Source organism: Lactuca sativa, chromosome 8, assembly GCF_002870075.4.
Source record: "Lactuca sativa cultivar Salinas chromosome 8, Lsat_Salinas_v11, whole genome shotgun sequence".
NCBI classification, from domain to species: domain Eukaryota; kingdom Viridiplantae; phylum Streptophyta; class Magnoliopsida; order Asterales; family Asteraceae; genus Lactuca; species Lactuca sativa.
The window spans coordinates 13,378,451-13,386,432 of NC_056630.2; positions in this window are offsets into that span (position 1 = coordinate 13,378,451).

Here is a 7,982-nt window from a genome sequence, read left to right on the forward strand (position 1 = left end):
TTTATTTTGCTATCGGTTTTATATTGAGTAAATTACAGTCTCTATAATTTTTGGTCCCTGATTTTTTTTTTTAACTTGGAAAATACTTACTGTTTGTTTTTTTATGCGAATAGTCTTTGTCTTACTTAAAAAACTATTTTGCCCTTAATTTTTTAATTTATTTAAATAAACGCATCCTCAACCTTACCTTACCTACCTTATAATTTTTCCCTATTTAAATAATAGTTTTTTTAGGTAAGACAGAGACCAAACACGTAACAAAAACAAATAGTATAAACCAAACACGTAACAAAAACAAATAGTGGAGACCTTCTGAGTTAAAAAAATAAGTTAGTGACCAAACGTACAAATTACCCCAAACCATCCATATAAAGTTGTCTGTGAAACATTCATCATTACCTATGAACCATTCATATGCTAATAATTTCCATCCATTACCCCTTCTTCCCAATTATCATCGATGCCTCCAAACATAGGCTCTACCATCTTCATAACAATTTTTTTTCCCTCTAATCAGCGTTGCTTTCAAAATCAACACTAAAATAGAGAAGGAGATATGTAACATATCCCCAAAGACCTTTAAAACTGACTGATTTCAATCCCCATCCTCCATCTCCGTCCATTGCCATTGTAGTCACCAGAAAAACTTGAATATATTTACTTCGTGCGACTACCTAGCTGGAAAACACTAATTCCTAGCCAGAAAAGACAACCTCATAAGTTATACCTCACTAATTATTCGACATTCTCGATCTCCCTTTGTTGCTATCTCCATCCCTCTCTAACTCAGCTCACATAGATCTCGTTCCAAATTTTATGTAACCTTTTGATCATAATTTATTTTTATCTTTTCAAACTAAGACAGGTTAATCTTTTTGATTAATAGTTAAAAAATGAGTTTTTAAAATTAAAATTAAAGCGTGATTCTTATTGGAATAGAAAGATCCTTAATCATAAAATGATTTTTTTTAACGATTAAAATACAATTAGACAATTATCATTCATTAAAAAAAAAAAAAAAAAAAAAAAAAAAAAAAAAAACACACCTTACGTAAATGTTATGTTATCATTTAACTCTTACGAGACAATCTTCAAACATTCAATCTCCTAGACCACAACCAATAATGTTGGACACTTGATATGACGTGGTGGAGGCGAAACAAACCTACTACAATCCCTTTAAACACTATGAGCCAATAACTAAATAAATTCAGTTTCACTACAACATATTTCAATTGTTGAAAAATTGTTGCCTAGCTGACTAAATTCGGTTTCACTATACTATGCGATTAAAACTTTGTGGAGGTGAAACAAAGACCTTAGTATAATAAGTCGTATTGTAACGTCCCATTTTCACAATAATTTTTTTCATTTTAATTAAGGTTTCACGTTTATAAAATCCATTTGTTTTAAAATACACTTGTTTGAAATCAGAGAAATGTAATAAATGCAAAATTCCCATGGTTGCTGATTAATGTGTACAATAATGCATTTGCCTTCCTACCATCACAAATGGTACCTAAAAACGTTTAATCCATAATTGTAAGTCAAAACTTAGTGAGTTCCTCCAAAATATCACACATCACAATATACATACAATGCATGCACACACATGAGCCTTCAATTTGTCTGTACCGCATCGCAAGGCCTACATCATGCTTGGGCCACTTCTAAGCCGACAATTTGGTTGGACCGCCTTACAAGGCCTACAATACACCTGGTGTGACAACCGTAAATTTTGGTCAAACAAAGTCAACAAAAGTCAACCAAATCAACTCAATTCGTATTATAATTTTAGGAGAAATGTGATATTCTCTAATGTTACTAATGTACTATTGGCAATTTATAATTCAAAGTACCTCTATTTTTACCAATTATTGAATATAAACCCTAATTAGGGTTAGTAACGTAAAATTCCATATTTCAATTATATATTATTTAGGTATAAATAATATTCATAACACGTTGTAGTTGAGTTTATAAACCGTATACTACATGACAAATTCATAACAAATGTTACATATTCAAGTTTTGGTGAATTCGTCATCAAATGCGACAAATTCTATACCCGACTTAAACACTCAAACTTTAATGAAAAGAATTAGGAATCATACAAACTTTCGTGTAATATGTTATTATTTTTTATGATAATGATTTTTTTATAATAATTTAAATTTAGATGATTCAAATTAAGTAATTATAAATCATTTTTACCACATTTTAATAAAAATCTCCAACATTTATAAAAACTACCGATTCTTTTCATAAAATTAAACTAAAGACCATATTTGTTTTATATGATCATTACCCTTTTTATAAAAGTATTATTATTAAATTCACATAACTATGTTTGAATATTTAATTCAATAGGTCATTATATGCCCCTATACCCACCCCCACCCCTCCCTCTCTTCCTTAAACTCAGTCGAAACCCTCCCCCCCCCCCCTCATTCCATCTTCTTCATGTTCTTCATATTCTCTTCAAGAATAGGTCATTCTCTCGACATTAATCTCCATAAGTTGGTTCTTGATCTTTTGGTAAGTTTTTCCTTACTAATCTATTGATTCTCTTTCTCTCTCTCTCTCTCTCTCTCTCTCTCTCTCTATATATATATATATATATATATATATATATATATATATATATATATATATATATATACGAGTTTTGTTACAATTACACACATTAATATGTGTTAATATCCAAAGGGTATTTCAATATTCAAGTGTTCTTAGCTTAAAATCTTTCATCTTCACCTCCTTATCCGTCAAGAAACACACGCAAGGTGAGTTCATACCCCTATTTCCGTTTTTATCCAAGTTTTAGGGGGGATACAAGTAAACTTGTATAATAATACAAGTTGTTATACACATAAGTATTATGAACACTTATGTGTGATATGTTGTATAAAATTCAATTCTATACAAAATGGGTATAAACATGTTATATGTTATTGAGAAAAAAAAAAAAGTCATAAAAACTATGGTTTTTATGAACATGATATGACTTTTCTAGCAAAAATGGTTTTAACCAAGTTATTATCTCATTGTTGTGGGATATAGATCAAAATATGTTATTTTGGACATATGTTATGAAACTAGTTATAAATACCATGGATTTGGTTTTACACAAAAAAAAAAAAAAAAAAAAAAAAAACACACACTATCATTTTGTCTAAAATTAGGGTTTTCTAGTAAAAATGGTCATGGCCAGGTTATGGTATCATTTTTGTAAGATTTGACCTAAAATATGTTGTTTTAAACATATAAGGTTAGCTTGACTTAAATGTCACAAAAAGGTAAAAATAAGTTTTGCAAAGTTCATGATTTAATATTTGCCGTTTAGTGACATAAAGAAAGTCAAAAACTAGAAAACTAACTTTATCATACTAAAAGTTCATATATTTGTGTTAGATGTATAATATATGTTATTTATGAACATCTAAAACATGTTAACTTATATATATATATATATATATATATATATATATATATATATATATATAGGTACAACAAAATATTTATAATAAACTATAATATGTATAGTTTATGGGTCATTAACATTATTATAACATTTTGGGGACTAGACAAGATAATTATATAAAAGTATATAATTATTATACACTATGTTAATGTTACGAGAAAGTGTTATTTACACATACAAGGGTTTTCATTACACTAACACGTAAACTTGTTGAAACAATTATGTGAGACAGTCTACACCGTACCTACCAGAGTAACCAGAGTACACACTAAAATCTTGAATTATAAACAAAATCCCGGTAAGAGAACGTGAAACTTGTGTGTAGATCTATACGGGACTGACAATCCCGCATCTAAGTTGCTAGCTATAGCTAGACCGGCAAGTCTGGGTGACAAATTTCTAACATTCTGACGTCTGAAGAACGTCGCGGGCTAACTTTGGTTTTAGCATGGTTGTAATAACTCACATGGGGAATCAACAATACATTTAGTTTACAGGGCAACATGCGTTCAAAAGGTTTTATATAAGAATAAAACTACGTAATACTATTGGGTCAAAATATGGTTTATACTTTACTTTTCTGGGCAATTATATTTTTGTGTAATAGTTTATGAATTTTCGGTCTAGTTTACGGCTGAGTTTACGGCCGTAAACTCATTTACGGCCCATTTGTTTCCGGCCCATATCCAACATGTATAAATAGAGGTGTTAGGGTGAGGAGTAGAGATTGATGATTGATGAGATTGATGAACGTTAGTAGTTTACGGCCAGAGAGACAGGAGCTTTTATTTGTGTGTGAATCTTGTGTAAGGAATTTCATTCATATCATTAATACATTCAAGATTCATAATATTCTTCTTCTCTTTCTCTTCTATTTTTGATCTGATATCATCCGTTTGATTGAGATTCCGCACCATCAAACGGATCTGACTGATACACGGGCAGATTAGGGACTTACAATTGGTATCAGAGTCAAGTTGTATCAGTCAAAAGGTTTTACAATTCGTTTGGAATCTGAATATTTTGTGTTTACGGTCCAAGCTTACGGCCGTAAACACCGAGTTCTTGGGCCGTAAACTCTATTTGGGGTATTATTTGATCTTATTTTCGAAATATTTTTGTGTTTTTGGATAGATCTCACAAAAATAAGGGGGTTTTGTTCTTTGTGTTTTTCATAAAAAGGGGTTTTTGATTGAGTTTTGTAGCTTCAAAGTCGAATTTTCACGTAATCTGGAAGAGTTTACGGCCGGCGGCGGCTTTTGAGTTTACGGCTAGGGTTTCCAGAAGTATACGGCTCGGAATTTGCGGCGGCTCGGAACTTTCGGCTCGGCTCGGAGTTGGCTCGGATCACGGCTAAGCAGCAGCTCGCATTGAAGACGGCTCGGCTCGATGAAGTCAGCTCGCATCAGCGCCTTAGAAGTCCAGCGCCTTAAAAATCGAAAGGGTTTTGGGGGTTGCCCGGGGTTCGAACCTGGGACCTCTAGTTCACAAGGCAGCCACTTAACCAAGTCGACCAACTGATTCCTTGTTTCATTCCTTCGAAAATTTAAACTTAAACACTACCTGTCGCTTTCAAGTTTCGCCAATTTGACACTTTCTGCCCAAAAACTAAATTTCTTTTATTTTTAAATTCCTTTTTCATCCAAATTAAAAAAAAAAATTTTAAAATAAAATAATTAATTAATTAATTAAATAATAATAATTGTTTTTATTTTTTATTTTTTATTTTTTATTTTTTATTTTTTATTTTTTTTTTTTTTTTTTTTTTTTTGACCTTTTATTTCAAATTTTGATTTTAAACTTTGACTTTTTCGTTTAATTTTTAAAATTTCAAATTTAACCTTTCGGTTTGATTTTTAAGTTTGACTTTTCAAGTTTATTTTTTTTAAATTTGACTTTTAAGGTTGTTTTTAAAAAAAAATATAATAATAAAAAAAAGGGGCATTTTAAATTTGACGTTTGCTTCTAGTTGTTTTTTTAATTAATTGATTTTAAGGTATACGAGGGAATTTGAAAACATGAAAGAGAGTCGTCAGGAGACGTTAAGACAAAATTTCAACTTTTTCGATTTTATCCCTGGAGAAACCCTGGAAGCTCAGTTGCAACGATTTACCACACTCACTACTGAGATGAATATAGCCGGGATCTTTTTGACCAAATCTGAGATAAACAATAGGCTATTGAATTCACTTCCAAAATCATGGGATATGAACGTGGCCATCATCAAGAAGACAAAAGATCTCAATCGTCTTAGTATTGCTGAAGTAATTGAAGAGCTTGACGCTTTAAAGAGTTCTGTAAACCTTCCGGTCAATGAAGTGTCATGTTCTCATTCATGTGAAGTTTCATGTTCTCAATCATGTGAAGACACGATTAAATTTCTTCGGGAACAAATTGTTGTATTTAAAAGAGAAGTTAAGGACCTGAGATATGAAGGATATCAACTCAGGAAACGACAGAAACCCCTGAAGGCTGAGTTGGAAGCAAAAACCAAGGACTTTAGGAAACTTTAGGAAGACTACAGTAACAAGTGTGAAAACTATGATTATGTAGTCAAACAAAATGCTGAGCTAGTGGCTGAAGTTGAATCTTTGAAAGGAAAGTTTGAAACTGCCAAACTTGATGTTAGAAAATATGATTTCTCAAGTGAGGTGGTTGCAAATATGATAGACCAAAGCATGCAATTTAAAAGGAATCAACACAAGGGTCTAGGGTATGATAGTGCACCTCCTCCTTACAATCATAACTACACATCCATCCCTATGACAAAGAACGAAATTGACAGGGAGACACATCTTCAATATGGAAAACGAGCTGGATTTGTGTCAGGAGGAGTTATTAATGTTGAAAATACTGATGCTTCTGTTACATGTGCAGGTAAAGTAGCAGAGGATGAGAACAAGGGGAGTTCTTCTGAACAAACAAACGACCCCTTGAACTCTAAATCTGTTGCTTCTAATCAACCTGCCGTTGGTAAATACAGGCCACCAATTCCAGCGCAACAAAGTGCCTGTTGTAAGTGTGCATATGGAAACAACAAGAGACAAGGCAAGGATACGCCACCAGGGGCAGGAAGAAACAACTTCACAGGGAAGAAAAATACATGTTTTCACTGTGGAACACCTGGTCACATTGCCCGAAATTGTCCAAATCGCGCGTATGTTCCATACTACGCACAAGGCTGGCAGAACACGTCAAGAGGGAGACACTCCAAAAGATACCCCTCGAGATCACGATCAGACATTGACGACTGGAATGCCAAGAAGGCCAAGAATTCAACTCCTAAGGCCAAGCATCCAACCTACAAGGCAAAGAATTTGAATCCCAAGGGCAAGAAGGGAATGCCGGCCAAGAAGCCCAATTCAAGAGATGCTCCTGTGAAGCCAAGACCGGTTAGGTCAAAGTCATTTAGGCAGATGGCTTCAAGTTTCAAATCAAGTGATGAGCCACCCATCGGATCGAAAAAGAAATGGGTTAAACCCAACTACAAATGGGTTCCGAAGGCTCAATCTCCCAAATCAACTAACGATTCTAATATTTCTATGTATTCTGTTTGTGATAAACAGGACATGTCATGGGAGAGAGTATTGTGCAAGGATGACAAAGGTCGACCCAGTTTCAAAATGGACTGGGTTCCAAAGATCAACTGATCCCGCTCTGTGTCGGAGCAGCCATGGAGGCATATCATCAGACTTCGGTTTGTTGGTAGTGGCTGCTCCTGGCATATGATTAGGGACATCTCTCAACTGTACAACATTCAGACTTTTGCTCGAGAGTATGTGTCCTTTTGCAGGAAGGGAAGAAAGGAAGGGATCACTCACGGGGTTTGTGCTTAATGACATGAAGAATTTTCGGATCTGTTCTGAGTTTACGCGTGCCGTTCTCAGACCTTTTGGATGAAAATTCAATCGGTGACTTACGGTTTGAGTTTTCTTCTCTAATACTCCTAAGTTTTTTTCTTAACCTGATTCACTTTAAAGACTAATTTTTGTTTTAGGTTAGTTTAAATTTGCGCATTATTTTCGTTTCTCTCCTATGCACAAATTTAGGGGGAGAAATAAAAAAAAACAAAAATTAGAAAAATTTAATTTAAAAAAAAATAATATAAAAAAATCCAAAAACATTAGAAAATCAAAAAATCAAAAAATATGTTGGTTATGAAATGTGCTTGAGGGAGATGTTCTGGGAAGTGATATTATCAAGTGATAACAGGCAACCTGAATCTGCGTAACGTACCCGAAGTTGAAGGGTCTATGCTCTGACTTGATGCGTCGGTAGGCACGAAAAATTTTAAATGGACTTGACTAGGGAGATTTGAACTTAGAAAATTTATAGACTTGACAAATCTTGACCTAATTAGATACGTTCAGCCTGACAATACGACGTTCGGATAGGTTGAGCAGGGAGATATATATGGGAATCTACTCGTCACATTAATTGAACCCGTACTTGGAACCATGGTTTAACTTTTCCTCGATGTGCGGATTCTGTCCTTAAT